The 15,693-nt window shown below is 40.3% G+C and overlaps 1 long non-coding RNA gene across 1 annotated transcript in view; it reads left to right on the top strand.

The window, feature by feature from the left end:
- LOC113269902 (uncharacterized) overlaps positions 1-4,065 on the top strand; it is a 29,934-nt gene extending 25,869 nt beyond the window's left edge. The window contains exon 7 of the long non-coding RNA XR_003321628.4: positions 92-4,065. This is a non-coding gene — a long non-coding RNA (uncharacterized LOC113269902). The remainder of the gene's footprint in view (positions 1-91) is intronic.
- The last annotated feature ends 11,628 nt before the right edge of the window (positions 4,066-15,693 follow it).

The raw sequence follows: 15,693 nt of genomic DNA, 5'->3' as shown, positions 1-15,693 counted from the left end.
AGAAAGATTATGTTTTGGATCTGGGGGTGCTCAAAAAAAATTTTTCCATGTAAATTAATGGTAATTACTTCTCCACTTTCCATCATTTCAGATAATAAAAGGCTTCAGGGGTACACCCTACTTTTGGATAGCAGAGGAGCCTGTATCATGTCTAGGACAAACGAAGACCATGATTCATCCTACTCTTCTTAACCTTCTGGAGTATAACATTGAGTTAAATTCGAGTATCTCACACCAAGGAAACGTTAGTAAACTCAACTGCAGTGTTGCCCTAACTTCTTATACCATGGTGACCCCAGAAAATGATAACATTTGTAGAATACAGGTGAGGGGAAAACCCTTGCTGGGCCACCCTCAGGGCTGAGGGACTAAGACACTGTCAAGAACTAACCTATTTTCTTAGAGAATCTTTAATTTCTAACCCAAGTTGCTGTTCAAACACTGATAATGAGAGAATATTTACGTGACAAGGGAAAGAGACTTTTTTAATGTTACAGATCACCCCCATACGCGGAAGAGAACATAAAAACAAAGAGGGTGCTTCTCTGACCTACACACCAAGGCCATGGCACCCACAGGAAATGATAATCTTCTGGCACGCTTGTCATACACGGTTCGCACAGCTCTGCTCGGAAAAACTGGGATGGAAGGAGAGGACTTGATGCCACAGTATTAATAATTATACTCTCCACAATGCATTAAGTACCTCCAATAAAAGGCACTGCGTACATTAGTTTATTAAACCCACTTAGCCACATGGGATGCGTGTTGTTTCTTCTCCTTTCTGTTAAGGAAATTGAGGCTTAGAGACATTTAATGTCGTATTCACGTCCTTGTAAGTGGTAAGTGTCAGAGCCAGGTTTTGAATCTAGGACCCCAAATCCCATGTTCTTTTCTCTGCAAACAGCAAGACATAAGGAGCTTGCATGTACATAACTGTCTTCAAATGTTCATGGACCCTTAGGTGGCAGAGAGAATAGAAATTTCAACTCTAAGAGGTCAAGCTAGTACCTATGAGAGGAATCACGAAGAAAGACAGGCTTTACCTCAGAATAAGGAAGAAATCTCGTGAAGGTAGAACTTCTCACCTCAGATGGTATTTAGCAAGTGATTACTTCTTAGATAATTTTGCAGGAGACTCCTGCTTGGATGACCTCTACTTTCGTCCAACTTCAAGAGGATGATATTATGGTAAGTAAAAAGCATGAGAAGATTCTGTTACAAATATCGTTCCTCTTACGTGAACTTTCTACGGAGGGATTTGTATTTTAGGCTAACTACATATGGATCAAGAGCTCAGATGAGCTCATTTGGGCTCTTGATCCAAGAGAGAATAATTCTCCAAAGAGCTTACAAGTACCTTTCTCAGAAGACTGCCCTGTTATTCGGGAGCTTTCAGGCCTGGTCAAAAATACATTCATTCTGAAAAATCAAAATACAGTCTGAAACCTCCCCCACTGGCAGGATTGAATAGAGCGAAGAGGATCTTTACCTTCCGCAAGCCTTCCCAAAGAAGTGAATGGACATTGATTAACAGGACGTCTTGAAATCCATAGATTGTCCTACTTTGAGGAATGGTTTAAGTAATTTTTCATGTGATCTCGTTGATATGAATAAAAGAACTGTATTCATTTTCAGATTTTCTCCTATTTTTTAAAAGATTTTATTTATTTATTTGAGAGAGAGTGATCGAGAGAGAGAGAGCAAGAGAGAGCATGAACAGGGGGCAGGGGCAGGGGCAGAGGGAGAAACAGGCTCCCCAGTGAGCAGGGAGCCTGACGCAGGGCTCCACCCCAGGACCCTGAGGTCATGACCTGAGCAGAAGGCAGATGCTTAAGAACTGAGCCATCCAGGCACCCCTCTCCTTTTTTTTTTAACCCCCTTTTTAGAGGGAATAATATCTTTGTCATTTCCCCACCATCTCTTTCCATAAACACACTTCCAGTTTTTGCTTTAGAATAGTAACTACTCTAATAAATCAAGGGTTCTCTAAGAAGAATATCTTTATCCTTGAGAGAGCACACGAGGATTAAAATAAACTATTTGCCACGGACCGGCGTAGAGAACATGGAGGGCCAGACAGCATCCCTTCTCTGTGCCTTTGTCCCATCTCGCCCTCCTCTTGACTTTCTTTAGGTTAGGACGATCGGTGCCCCATTGAACCTCCAGTCCCACAAAGAGTCTGAAATGATTTAGGAACTGCAGATGTTATCCGCTTGATTCTTCATTGTCCCAAACCGCAGGTGATTAAGAGACAAATCTGAACCATCCCCAGGAAGGAAATTCTAAATAGGGATGCGACTGTTCAACCACTCGCAAATGGTTTTCCTTGGCTAAAGGTATCCCTCCTTACAAGGAAGAAAGAGTGATGGAAGGCAGAGGGAATGTCCAGTGGATCTGGATTCCAGACAATTTTGTCATTAATAGCAGTTGTTAACCATTTGTTAAATGAAGGTGAGCACAAAAATATCAATAAAATTTGCCGAACGATGTCTACCTAGATAAAATATCTGTATAATTTATTTCCTGTCCTGTTCTTCTTACTATTTTTAAAAAGCCAGGCACATAGTAGGTGATCAAAAAATGATTGTTGAATAAAAAATGATGTAGTGTGATTGGGAGATAATGGTAGAGATCACTGTAATTGAACAGGTAACTAGGATTTCACAACCCTTGATATCCATACTTGTGATAACTGCCTGGTCAAAACTGAAAGTCCTCTTTGTTTAGCAGATCCATTAGTAAGGATCCAAGACAAATGCAAAATACCTAATTTCGCTTCAAAACAATAGGGCCAGTGATCATGTCTTCTTTTTTAAAATGAATTATTTATTTATTTTAAAGGGAGAGAGAAGGAGAGAAAGCAGGGGAAGGGGCAGAGGGAGAGGGAGAGAGATAATCTTAAGCAAACTCCCTGCTGAGCACGGAGCCCAAGACGGGGCTTGATCTCCTGATCCTAAGATCATGACCTGAGTTGAAGTCAAGAGTCCAACGCTTAACCGACTGAGCCACCCAGGCACCCTGGCCATTTCTTCTTTCGTGAGCCCAGAAACTAACAGAGTGTTTAAGAGCATACATATTCGTGATTCAGACTGCTGGAATCCAGCGCCATCACTTATTAGCTTTATCACGTTTCGCAAGTTTCTTGTCTAGGTTCCCTCATCTATAAACTGGGGATAACTCAGAGGGCTATTAGGATTGAATGGGATAAATCTTGTAAAGTACTTAGCATAGTGTCTGACATATAGTAAAATTTAAATGAATTTAACCATTATTATTATCATTAATCTCTCAGTATAAAGAATAAAAGGAAATATAGGAAAGTATAACACTAATAAATAAAAAGGTAATTTGGCTGGCAATTAAATTTTAGGGGATTTTAGATTACTGTATATTATTTTTCTATATTTGTACATGCTTCATTACTTATGGGAAAATAAACTATCAAACCCTACCACTCTATAGAAATGTATACAAAATGGTTGAATGCTTTGTAAAGTATTATCAAATCTAGGGCTATTGAATTCTTTTCTCCTTCAAAGAAACTTTTATGTTTTAAACACATATACTATCTCTAGAAAGTATAGTCAGAGGCACCTGGCTGGCTCAGTCGGTAGAGCATACGACTCTTGATCTCGGGGTTGTGAGTTCGAGCCCCACGTTGAGTGTAGAGATGACTTAAAAAAGGAAAGAAAGAAAGAAAGTGCAGTCACTATCTTTTATTCGGTACCAGAACCTTTGTTATTCTGAAGTCTGGGGACAGAGGGTCATTGAAGTTTGTAAATGCATGGACAAGTCCTTCTAAGAAAGCATGGGCAGAGTTCAGAATATTATCTTAGAAGGTAAAGAAGAACACTGTGTAAATAGAGTTACAAATCTCTTTGTATAGAGCTGACAATTCAGTACCTTAATAATCTTACGGACACTAAAGTTACTCAAGTTTAAGACAATCTCTGATGAATTAGTTCAATTACTATGATGTGGGCCAGAGAGCAAGGTTACATATATCCTCATGGAGAGCGAGATATTTTATATTAGTTTTCAGACTCCTTCAGTTAGCTTTCCACTGGGTTTTTTGGTGTGTTTTTTTTTTAAACAATATTTATATTTAACTTCTTGTTCACCTTCCTTACTACTTGTTTTATCTAGCATGATTTTTATGCCTTCAGGTGCCCATGCATTATTTATGCACCCATATGATTTTCTTTCTACATCTCCTTGCTATGTTTTAAGTGAAAAGTTATGAAGGAATATTAAATAAGATGAGAGCAAAGCCAAGGGAAATGCAATATAGTTCTGTGTGTGTACTGATAATGCCAGTCGTCAAGTATTACTGGACTCAGCTGAAAAAAACAAATATGTAACTGCCTTCACCAGTTGCTCATTTCAGATCACCCTAAGGCAAGATTATTTCCTAGAAGACATCATTTTGCAATATAACCGTCTCTCACCTCTAAATCTCCCTAGCCCCCACTCCAAGTACTAGGTAATTTTACTAAATCATAACACATTTTGTTAGCAGTACGGGGAAAGGGACTAAATGAACGTTGGATCACCTATTATGCCAGCGGGTAAATTACAAAGTTCCATTTCTCTGGATCAAATGCATTTGGAAATCAAACCCTGCAGTAGCTACAAAAAAAGCAGACATTGCTAGACTCATATTTTACATTCACTTTAAGTCATAAATCTTTAGAGTGTCACTTAAGTCCACAGATACAATTATATATCTTTCCAGGCTGGTCACAGAGAGTAGAGGAATTTGCCACCCTGGCACCGTCCTATCCCAACAATTCGTGTCCTCCGCGGGTCTTTTGCCGAGACCCTTCTCTCCCTTAATCTTCTCCCAAAGCCATAACACTCATGCATTTTTCTATGATGGAAAGACAGTTTTAGTTTGAAATCCCCAACTTTGCATTTACATCTTCAAAATCTCCTCTCTGGGACACCTGGGTGGCTCGGTCGTTAAGCGTCTGCCTTCGGCTCAGGGCGTGATTCCGGCGTTCTGGGATCGAGCCCCACATCAGGCTTGCCGGCTGGGAGCCTGCTTCTTCCTCTCCCACTCCCCCTGCTTGTGTTCCCTCTCTCGCTGGTTCTCTCTCTCTGTCAAATAAATAAATAAAATCTTAAAAAAAACAAAAAAAACAAAAAAGCAAAACAAAATCCCCTCTCTGTAGGGAGTTAGCCCCTTTCTTGGCTTTCAAGTTAAAAAAAAAAAAAAAGGAAACAGCGCCTCAAGTCTAACTTGATCTGATGTGTCTTTCTATCACCGACACCTGTTTCTTTCTTCTATCCTCACAGTCGGCCATACGATTTCTGTGTTAAAAATTATACCTCATCCATCACAGAGGTAGAGATCAGAAAAGTGCCTATCAAAACTGTTGTGGAAGAAGCCGTCTGCTGACTTTCACCTGGCTTTCCAAGAAGGTGCTAAGTAATATATTTTAGTGGCTTGTGGCTTCGGAAAGCGAGATCATAGGGCGTTAAGTCAACTACAACACAGAGTAGATGTTTTTTTCCCTCTAATGCCTAAACCTGCTCCAATGTATCTAGTGGAATCTTTTATTTCCTTTTCTTTGGCAATGGAAGAAAACATGCTGTCACGTAAAAATCACCTCTAAAACAACTGTGCGGTAATGGGGTTAGAGTCGTGTGTTTGGAGTCTAAAAAGCAAGCGTGGCCTTGCTGTGTGATTTTTAACAATTCTTTTATTCTCTTGGTGTTTTGTGAGTTGATTTCTCTTTCTGTAAAATATACACTGCCTTTTATCTACTACAGGAAGAATAGAAAAAAAAATCTTGGGGAACTCTCAGCCTAATGTTTCCTTCTATGAGAATTTTAAGGTTTAGTTTTGTTTTGTTTTGTTTTTTAAGGATCACAAGTTCATTTACTTCCAGATATCAGCTGTGTTGTAACTTCATGTGTGCAGTCCCTGTGCATTCACTATTTTAGCTACTGACATCATTCCATATTATTTTTTGTGGCCCAAATTAAAACAAAAAAAAAGATCCTGAATTACCACTGCAGGCCTCCTAAATGTAATACCTCTATTAAGCAGTTTATTTTAACTTCCTTCTTTTCCAGATTGTTCACGTTGGAAGGTATACTTTCTAAACTCCCCTCTAGTAATGCTAAAATGGACTAGACTCGATACATCTTTCTGGGTATAGATTTTCAAAACTCCTATTGATCCACCGTGCTTTCCTGTTAAAGAAAGAATTGAAACATCAGCTCTAAAACAAAATAACTTCCGCGGAGTTGAAGGAGGCCAGCCAGCCTCTCGTTGGTTTTGATACCAGACCCCACGGGTCTGTGGCCCTATGGTGCCCAGTGGTCAGAGGGAAGGCATTTTGTGTCCCTCTAGGGATGGACGGAAGAAGAGAACTGAAAGTCGATTGTGTGTTGATCTCACAGCTATATCCTGATACATATCTTTATAATACTGTGATGGGAATGAGCGCCTCTGTGTTGCCAACAAAGAGTATTTTGCCTTTGACAACCGAGGCTCTACGGTTAGATCCCATAAACCTCCACTTCAATCAGTAGGGATCAAAATATGTGTGTAAATTTTCTGCATAAGTTCAGTTTAAACACATTCAGATAAGGACCAGCATGTTTAGAGAAAGCTCAAGAATATGAAAAGCTTTTTCCAAGCTGCCTGCCAGGTATATAGGGGTGGGATGAGGTGAGCAGACGCGGGTAAGAAAGTGGCTCACTTCCGCTTCCAGGGGCCCCATTCTTCATGACTTCTCAGCCGCCATGTTCCAGTCATTTCATGGGCCACGAGGTTGGGCTGGACGCAGGTTTGGCCACATAAGTAGTGTTGGGGGCAGGCTTTTGCGGAGGTGCAAAGGGTGCGTAGTGGCTACCGAGGCAAACCCTCTTCCCTAACAAAAAATCATCCATGCCGCTTTCTTCTCTTTTCAAGATTTTTGTGTGATTGCTCATGGATTGACTGCATGATTTTCTTTGTTGTTTTCTTTTGTTTTCCTAACTTTTGACCTTCAGAGCTCAACCAGCTGGTCTCAGCCGTACAACATCAGGAGATTATTCCCACTGCGTTGTGTGCGTGTTCAAAAATGTTTTACAACCGAAGTGCATGCGCACTTGGCAGAAGTAACAGTCTCATTGTACGTTTGTGTTAAGTTTTGGGATACAACCGTAAATGCGAAACAGGTGCTGAGAAGAGCCTACGGCAATGATAGCAGGGATGACACATCAGTGGTTGTCATAATGACTGAACAATTAAGGGTTAGCTGAAAATCTTGCTACGCTCAGGAGACTGCTCAGTACCGTCAGCCCTTTCAAGCGCAACAATTCAGCCGACTTGCCCTGCCACGTTGTCGCTCAGCCCTGGAAACGCCCTTTGGATTGCTGTTTCCTCGTCTCCCGGCCGACTCATTTACCGAATGACATGATTATGTGGCTGGTGGGTTACGACTTGCCTTCCGTGAAGAGGTTTCTTTTTATGTGTTTTCTATTAAATGCCCTTTGCCCCCAGCTTCCGCCGTGAACAAAAGTGAACATTCTGGTAAACTACAATCAAGTCTCAGATGTCTTTATTTCATCAAGTTAAATTGATGTGTACTTCTTTTTCTTATCGGCACTGAAAACCAATTTGGGGGGAAGTCGACAAAACATCCTCAAGAGAGTTGAAAATCCTTTCACGGACTTCCAATGCTAACCAAATTTTTACTGATATCAGGTGATAGAACGGTAGACACTAAGTCTGATTTCTTCTTCCGAAAGCTGAAATTCCAGTTCACCTGTATTGTCTCTAAAAAATTCGTCCTGGATAAGATTGCAATTGCACGTGTACTATTCCCGCTTTTGTTTAAAGGCTGTAATTAAGCCTTTTGTTTGTTCCAACTGCAAGTCATTCCTGGCACTGGATAAAGGCTAAGATGTTACTTCTGCCCATTCTTCCCACAATAAAAGTGGAGTTAACAGCAGAATGATTACTAGCTTTTCTAATGCGAATTATAATACACATGACAAAACAAATTCGCCTTAATATAAAATGGAATGTAGAATTTTATTTCATCAGCCACCTGTCAAGTGAACCCACTTATGAATTCTAAAATAATATTAATCTTTGCAGAAATGTATCTTTCTATTTTCATTCTCAAAAAAACACGTCAAATTTCAAATGACATGCCCATTCTTGGGTTTATGAATACTTTTACTTTTTAAAAGCAATTAACAGGGGTGCCTGGGTGGCTCAGCGGTTATGCGTCCAACTGTTGTTTTTGGCTCAGGTCATGATCTCAGGGTCGTGAGATCGAGCCCAGTGTCCAACTCCCCATGCGGCATGGAACTGGACTTAAGATTTGCTCTTTCCCTCCCCCTCTGCCTCTACCCAAACCACCGCCTGCACGTGCACTCTTTCTCTCTAAAAAATAAAAAAAATTAAAAAAAGAACCAATTAGCAGAGTATGTTAAAGTATTACGTTATTTCTTCCAGTCTGACTTTTTAAGGTTAAATTCAGCATGTTTTAGAACTAGGTGCTGGAAGAAACACCCTTCTTTCTGGTTCCTCTTATGCAATGTCAAGTCATCTTCTTTATTACGAAGGAGTAAAGTGGGCACTGGGGAAAAACAAAACTGACCTCATAATCTTAGGCTTAGCAGAAGATTAGGTACAGGATAAATATATAAAAAATACTTAGCTACCTGAAGAACAACAAAAATCTTACCAATTTTCGGATGAATCTTGCATATTATTCACTCCTCTGCAATTAGGCAACTGAGACCTAAAATCTAAGAAAAATTTTAAGATTATAAAATGGGTCAGGAAATGGGAATGAAAGCCAGCCTTCAGACTCTTTGTTCTGTGTTTCATTGACTAGATAAAAAAAAGGGTGGGGGGAACTATGGCCTTCATCTTCTAAAGGATGTGGACTCACCATTGAGTTTTTCTGGGATTGATCTCCCAGACTTCACAGTTCTCTGCCTACTAAAGGCGCTTTGCAATGTGACCTTTTCTTACTTATTTGAACCAATCTGCCCATAAATGCCTCTACTTCAGTCAGACCTTCCATGAACACACTGTGTTTATCCCTGCTTCTTTGCTAATGCTCCACCCATTTGCCTGCATAATGCTGTCTGTAATTCTGCTCCCCACTGTTGGGCTTTCTATCCCTTAGAGTTCAGCTCTGGTCTTATTTCCTTCATTAAGCCTTCTGTTGATGCCTGCAATTAATATCAATCTCTCCTCTGAACTCTGAAACTTACACCTACACTATTTCCTATCTTTATGTTGTTTATATATGGCTTTACATCAATGCTCCTTACAAGCTGTGTTTTATACTTTTATATCCTCCAGCAATATAGTAGTTTTATACATCTTATTTAATTGGATCTACGGGTTAAAAATGGTCAATGGGCTCCCTTTGTTCCTCTGTTCATCACCCAGTTCTGGTGATTTGAATTGGAGACAAGGCGCTACAAGCTGAATGTTTGTATAACATCCCCTACCCCCAAATTCATATGTTGAAGCCCTAATCCCCAGTGTGATGGTATTTGAAGGTGGGGAGTTTGGGAAGTAAATAGGTCATGAGGATAGAGCCCTCGTGAATGGGATTAGTGCTCTAAGAGAAGAGACACAAGAGAGAGGGTGTCTCCCCCATGCGCAGACACAGCAAGAGGGTGGCCATCTATAAACCAGGAAAAGAGCTCTCACCAGGAACCTGACCGTGCTAGCACCTTGATCTTAGACATCTAGCTTCCAGAACCTCAAGAAAGAAATGTTGTTTAAGTCACCCAGTCTATGGTATTTTTGTTACAGCTTCCCAAACTGACGAAAGTACTTAACAAATGAATCGGCAAATAGAGACTCTAAACAGAGTGGTTTAATAGAAAGGATTTAACATGGGGAACTGGTTACAAAGGTGTTGGAAGAGAAACAAGGCTAACAGCAAATGATAAAGCCAGACGTTAGTAATAGCAAGAAGCTGCCAGCACTTCCAGGGCTGGAGGAACAGAAAGAGGAGAAGCTTTCACCGGACTTTTGGAGCTGGGGCTGCTTAGCGGGAGCTGGGGCCACCCAGAATAGGGCTGCTTGCGGAAAGCTGGGACCATGCAGGGGACACAACCACCGCCAGAAATACTGGCCAAAGTAAGGAAAGGAGAGGCATACTCTGGCTTCTCCCCACCTTCCATACTCCAGACTCCTGCTAATGACTTATATTGGCCAAACTAACGAGAAGCCAGTTGGCAAAGAAGCCTGACCAATGTGTTTTGCAGAAATCAAACCTCTGTGGTACAGACCAGAGCAGGAGAAGCAGAGAAAAGAAATCTAAGAGCAAATAGGCAAATGATTAACAATTGCTAGCCCAGAACTGAACAAATCCGAAGCTATGCTACATGTGATGAAACTACAAAGAGTTCAAAATAACTCCTAAGTAACCAGTTTCTAATATCTTAATTAGAATTGCTGTTTCTGAATGATCACAATTTATTAGACTACTTAATAACTTATGATTCCTTTTGTTTTCTTATACATTGGAAAAGAAATACCAAGTCTTTCTATCTTTGGCCTGTTTCAAAAGGGTCATGACTATTCTGGCATCTGTCACCTCTAAGGAAATAATTTCCAAAATACATCGCTTAATTTAACTCAGCTCTCTAAATTCTAGCTGCTCCCTCACTGAAAGATTTTCCATCTGTTAACGCATTGAAAACTAATCTCATTCTTTCATTATTAGCTGAAACTTTTTCATTTGAAAGAACTAGAAATCCAGCTCTCACTAGCTTAAGCAAAGTAGGAAATGTATTGGCTTGATCTAACTGGGAAATCTGAATCTTGTATTTCAGGCATAGCTAGATCCAGGAACCTAAATGATATCCGTTAAAATTTGTTTCTCTCTCACTCTCTGTCTCTGGTTTTCTGTCTCTGCTTACTCTGCTCTGCTTGCCTTTGTTTAATTTTTGTTAAAGTTTCTATTTAAATTCCAGTTAGTTAACATACAGTGGAATATTAATTTCAGGTGTACAATATAATGATTCAGCACTTACAAACAACATCCTGTTCTCATCACGACAAGTGCCCGCCTCAATCCCCATCACCTATTTCACCCATCCTTCCACCCCTGCCCCCGCCTCTGGTAACCACCAGTTTGTTCTCTATAGTTAAGAGTCTATTTCTTGGTTTGTCTCTCTCTTTAATTCTCAGGCAGGCTGGCTTCATGGGTGACATATGCAGAATTCAGAAAGAAGTCTCATTGGTCTGCTTGGATCACATGCTCACCTAGAGAACCATTCGGTAAGGCCAAGTCTATGGTGGAGCCTGATTGGCTAGAGCCAGATCAGAAAAGTACCACTTGTAGATGGGTTGTGGGTGTGATCTTTCCCATTCAAATGCCATGACAGTTTGAGGAGAAGAAAAAGATACGGAGAAGATAAAAACATATACTCATTATACTCCTCCTTCCTCCTAATTTCTTAAAATTTTTTTGTTTTTGTTACTAGAGTTTTGCCAAGCATGTTTTAAACCACCTAGTCCCTCTCGCCTCCAGACACAACCAATCATCAAACCCTATCACTTCTTCCTTGAAAATAATTCTATTATCTGTCATTTGCTTTTATTTTCACTGTTACTACCTTAACTTAGACCAGGTTTTTTCATCCTTGGCGCTATTGACATTATGGGCCAGATACTCTTGGTTGTAGAGTGTCCTTCTGTTCATTGTAGGGTGTTTAGCTGCACCCCTGGTCTCTACCCAGTGGACGTCAGAAGGACTCTGCACTGTGTGACAACCAACTTTGTCCCCAGACATCGCAAATGTCTCCTGGGGAGTAACATATGCCCTGGTAAAGAACTTCTGATATAGGGACGCCTGGGTGGCTCAGTCGATTAAGCATCTGCCTTCGGCTCAGGTCATGATCCCAGGGTCCCAGGATGGAGTCCCTCACTGGGCTCCCTGCTCAGTGGGGAATCTGCTTCTCCCTCTGCCCCTGGCGCTCCCCCTGCTTGTGTGTGCGTGTTCTCTCTCTCTCTAATAAATAAAATCTTAAAAAAAAAAAAGAACCCCTGATATAGATATTTGTTATCTTACACTTGGGTTGTTATGATAGTATTTTAACTAGTGTTTCTCTTCCCATTATGTATCATTTTACCTTGTTTCCATAATCCTCTTGGTTGCCACAATAGTATCCTTAAAGCACCACACTGATCATGAAAATCCTTTCATGAAATTTTTGTCAAATTTTCTCTACTGCCTACTGAATAAAGACTAGAGTCTTAATTTGATATGTATATTTGAACCCTTAACCTATTACTTCTTAGCTCGATGTAAGGGAGTATTTTGCCCTCTAACTGGTCTACCCATTATTCCCTGGCTCTGTTTGTGTTTTCCAAGTTGTTGGTCTTGTTGCTTTGGGGGCCAGCAACTTAACCTGTCAAACCCTCAAACTTCTACACATTCCCCAAGGCCGAGCTCCAGTGCCACTTTCCCTTTTCCTCTAGGAAATCTCCCTTGTGTCTCCCTCCTTTGTTCCTAGTATACCCTTATCCTCATCTGCTTTCACTTTTTGCAACACTCTTGTTATATTTTTGGCTCTTGTCATCCATTTGATTCATAGCACATACACCTGGCATTGTTATTTTTTATGTTAATATCTTATCATTCCAACCAGAGGGAAGAGTTTGAAGTATGTGATACCCTGGCATCAGCACTTAGACGTGTCCTAGGGCAAGTTATAAATTTTCTTGTGTTTCTGTTTCCTGATTAGCTTAATGGAAATAGCCATGCCCTTCCTGCCTATTTCACTTGTGTGTGTGTGTGTGTGTGTGTGTGTGTGTGTGTTTTTTAGAATAAAATAAATAAAACGAATTCATCTCATAGGGATACTACAGAGGACAAGCCAGTTTTTACTACCGTTTTTACTACAATCCTTGGAAGATTCCCTGTGACTTGTTACTGATGATCAGCATACATTTAGGAATAGATGGGGAAGTGAGAACAGAATCTTCATTCTGGAGAAGAATTATTCGTGGATGTGACTGGATTAAGGATCAACCCAGTATTTTGTACTTTCACTTAGATATTAAGTTGGTTACCACTCTAATAGTTATATTATAAGGGTGGTAGAAAAGATGAAGGAGTCATGGGAATGTAAACTGCTACGGACATCTAGGAAAATAGTCTAGTAGTTTCTGAAATAGTTCAGCATAAAGTTACCATATAACCCAGCAATTCCAGTCCTAGGTATGCACCCAGGAGAAATGAAAACACATGTCCATACAAAACTTGTACATGAATGTTTATAGTATTATTCTTCTTAGCCAAAATGTGGAAACAACCCAAATGTTCATCAACTGATGAATGGATAAGCAAAATGTGGTTCATCTTTCCAATGGATTATTATTCTGCTGTAGAAAAGAATGAAGTGCCGATATATGCTGCATGGCAGGTAAACTTTGAAACCCTTGTGCTGAGTGAGAGAAGACGGTCAACAACAGCTCTTCTATTACATCATTTCACTTACATGAAATGGCCTGAGTCGGTAAATCCATATGGACAGAACATAGATTTGTGGTTGTTTAGGGCTGGGGAAAGGAGAAGACAGGGACAAAGGAGGGATATCTAAAGGGTGTGGGGTTTCTTTCTGAGATGATAATAATGTTCTAAATTTGTGCTGATGGTTGTACGTAAGGGTGAATATACTAAAAAAAAAAAAAAAAAAAAAAACCACCCCAGGATTGTACACTTGAAATTGTACACTAGAACTGTATGGTATATGAATTGTATTTCAGGAAAGCTATTATTTAAAAAAAAAAAAAACTTGAAAACCACCAACTATCCAAAAAAAAAAAAAAAAGAAGTCCATAGCCTACCAATGTCTTAGCAAGTTTCTTGAATCAAAACAGGTAAGATAAGGAGAGACTAAAATGCTAAGGCCGGGGATTGTATCACGCATTTTTTTGGTGTTAATCCTTTGTTTGCTCAATTCATTCTAATTCCCCTGGTGGAACCTGTGTTCTGCTTTCTCTGCACCTGCATTCTTACCTGACACTGAACTTAGTGACTCATGGATCCATAGAATGCTATTAACTTGCCAGTACTAATTCTCTGTTTTTAACTTAGCTATGTCAGGTTGTCAAATAGAAAGTTTTGCCATAAAGGATTATACTTGTGGTGGGATATGGAGAGGAAATCCTGAGCTTCCAAAACATCGAGAACGTCTGAGTGACATCAGTTTCTCCCAATGCACGTAAGTTGTGGCCAAACAGTTATATAAAAGAAAGTATGCAGACCATGACTTTTATTGTTGTCAGAGGTGTCCTACATTCTTCACGCCCTCAGACACATGCTAAGATCACCGCTGAATTTCTGAAGAGTTTTCATTTCTCTGTGTAATGCATAGATTGTTCTACATAAACTCAATTTCATTTTTCTGGTCTATTTCCTCTTTTAAGTATAATAGGAATGTAGGAACCTCCCAACCCTTTCCTGGGGATGGGTATTTTAATCTACACGAGCCAGTTGGGAGCTTTGGCTTTACCCATCTCTCTTGCAGACATTGTCGTAGCTGACATTCTGGGTTTCTTGGCTGACACAATGGCCTCTGTGTTTTAGCACATCTGGAGGTCAGGTGACTCCTCCTTCTCTTCGTGCCAGAGAGTGGAATGGAGAAGACTTTTTTATTTTTCCCCTTGTTCCCTTGACCCTTTAGCCTCCTCAATAGGAAAACATTAAATGGCATGGCATATATGATATGTAGCAAAACCCAGTGATAGTGATAAATGGAAAATTAACATTCACATTTATTAAGCACTTACTATTTACCATCCACTATGTTGGATTCTTTGCTGAATCTCGACAACTCTATGAATATGTACTACTATTGTGCCTATTTTATAGGTGGGTAAACCAAGTCTTAGAGGGGTGAAACAACTTGCCCCAGATCTAGGCAGTCTCACCAATGCTCTTAGCCACTGCCAAGATTCAAGTTCTAAATACAGTTGACCCTTGAACAACGTGAGAGTGAAGGGACACCAATCCCCCACCCCCATGCAATCAAAAATTCGCATATAACTTTTGACTCCCCCAAAACTTAACTACTAATAGCCTATTATTGACTGAAAGCCTTACCGATAACATGTACAGTCTTTTACCACATATTTGGTATGTGGTATGTGGTATGTATTATGTATTGTATTCTTACAATAAAGTGAGGGAAGAAAAGCAATTGTTTTTAAGAAAATCATAAGGAAGACAAAATAAACACATTTACAGTACTGTGCAGTATTTGTTGAAAAATATCCGCATGTAAGTGTACTTGGCAATTCACACCTGTGTTGTTCAAAGGTCAACTGTAGTTTGGAATTTTCTTTTCTTCTCTGGTTTTAAGTAGGCTCTATGCCCTTTGTGGGGCTTGAACTCACAACCCTGAGATCAAGAGTTACGTGCTGTACTACTGAGCCAGCCAGGCGCCCAGGGTTTGGCATTTTCTTTGTGCATTTGAAGGTCATGAGCACAAGATGCAGGCTTTCACGGTGTGAGTGTCCATGTGCTGGACGCCCTCTGTTTGTCCTCCAGACCTTCTGTACATTTTTCCACTCTGTCTTGTGCACCAGGAGTTGACCTTCAATTATGTGGATGGCTCCCTTACCCATTGGTCCCAAGGGGAGCATTAGCAAGAGATTGGAGAGAGAAGGGGAGAGAGGTCAGCTCTCTCCCGCCTTGTCAC

Source organism: Ursus arctos, unplaced genomic scaffold (genome assembly GCF_023065955.2).
Source record: "Ursus arctos isolate Adak ecotype North America unplaced genomic scaffold, UrsArc2.0 scaffold_11, whole genome shotgun sequence".
Taxonomy (NCBI): Eukaryota; Metazoa; Chordata; class Mammalia; order Carnivora; family Ursidae; genus Ursus; species Ursus arctos.
Note: the sequence above shows the minus strand (reverse complement) of the source record. Positions and strands in the feature narration are given on the sequence as shown.